This window comes from Mustela lutreola, chromosome X (genome assembly GCF_030435805.1).
Source record: "Mustela lutreola isolate mMusLut2 chromosome X, mMusLut2.pri, whole genome shotgun sequence".
Classification (NCBI taxonomy): domain Eukaryota; kingdom Metazoa; phylum Chordata; class Mammalia; order Carnivora; family Mustelidae; genus Mustela; species Mustela lutreola.
Window position 1 is genome coordinate 76,364,138 of NC_081308.1, and position 1,836 is coordinate 76,365,973.

Consider the following 1,836-nt stretch of genomic DNA (forward strand, 5'->3'; position numbering starts at 1 on the left):
GTCTGTCAAATAAATAAATAAACCTTTAAAAAATCAATTCTCAGAGGACTGAAAATATAAATATGTGTGAAAGGTAGAACAATAAAACTTGTAGAATATAACATGGGAAAATATCTTCATGACCTCTTGGAGTGGGCAGAGATTTCTTAAACAGAACACAAAAGGCACAAACCATGAAGGAAAAGATTAATAAATTAGACCATCAAGATTAAGATGTCTATTTTTCAAGATCTCTAAATAGTGACATTTTAGAGATCTGCTTGTCTAACTTCTTAATCAGCTGGCCTTGAGGCTTATGCATCTACAAACTTTACCCATGGATACAAAGAAGAGAGAAGAGGTGTTAACAAGCTTTCAGAGGAAGCCGAAATGATTGCTCAGAAATAGTCCAGTGAAAAGTGAGCCTGTGTATGTCATTCTCTGCCATAGGCTAAATTGTTTACCATACTTCTATCTACTTTACATCTTCCTTTATCTCTCTGAGGATAGTAATTATGATTTTTGTAGTTTTCTTCTGTTCCTAGCCCGGTCTTTATTTTCTTCTATTTCCCTTCTCTGTTTTTGTCTTTGTCACAATTAAGGCTTAAATTTCTTTTCTCACTATATTTTAATGGGATTTTGGGAGGGAAGAATGGATAACCCTCTTTGAGCTTTCCACCATGTTCAACCTACAGTCTCCAGGTAATTTTCAGGTACACTTTGAGAACACTAGGCTATATCCAGTAATGTGATATTAACCAACCAGAGAGGGCTGATCCTCTTTTCGCCATATTTTAAATTTCAGGGATCTAAGTCTTGTGTGCTGAATACTGTTTTTATAGTTATTTTGTTCTTGTTTCATAGCTGCAATGTCTCTCACTTGTCTGAGCATATTACTGATATATTTTAAGTTTTATTTTGTTCCTAGCCTTGGCTCTCATTTTTTTTCTTTCTCCAAGTTTTCACTGTTTATTTTGGCCTCTGTTTTTCTACAGCAAGGGTATTACTTAAAAAGCTAGTAATACTTGGCTTGCCATTCATGTTAAAAATGAGATGCTGCAAAGCTGATTGTTAGCTATAAGGGTATTTTCAGACATGACAGGACTCAAAAAGTACCTTCTATGTAGCACTCAAAAAGTGACTAGAAGATAGAGCCTACCAAAAAAAAAAAAAAAAAGAAGAAGAAGAAGTAAATCAGTAAATGGGAAGATTAAAGGAATAAGGGATCCAACACAGGATAATGGTAAAGGGAATTCCTAGAATGATAGACATGCAACAGTGGAGATAAGATAACCTGAAGCAAAGTGTAAAGGCAAAAGGCTTCAAGAGGGAAGACTTCTGGGAAAATAGGTATTGAGAAATTACCTGATGTATTTGCTTATGTGGAAAATAGTATTGAGACAATTTGGAATATTTGGGTAGAATTAGCAATATTTGCATAAAACCCAAGCATATATGAGACAATTACTAATATTTGGGAAAACAAGAAACTGTTAGAGAAAGGAATGTAATCATAGTATACTAATTGGCTCAACTACAAATAAGATGTATATGATCATGTCAATGTAAACACTGAATATTATTTTTCCCTAAAATGAGATATAACTACAGAGAGTATGGAGGAGGGGAAGTATATAGGTGGTAGTGTAACAGACCTAAATCTTTATCTACTATCAGAAGAAGTCAAAGGTAATATATAAACGTGATTAATCAAGAAATTGCAATATGGGGATGCCTTGGTGGCTCAGTCATTAAGCCTCTGCCTTCAGTTTTGTAGTGATCCCGGGGTCCTTGGACCCCGTATGGGGCTCCACATAGGGCTCTCTGCTCAGCAGGAAGCCTGCTTCTCCCTCTCCC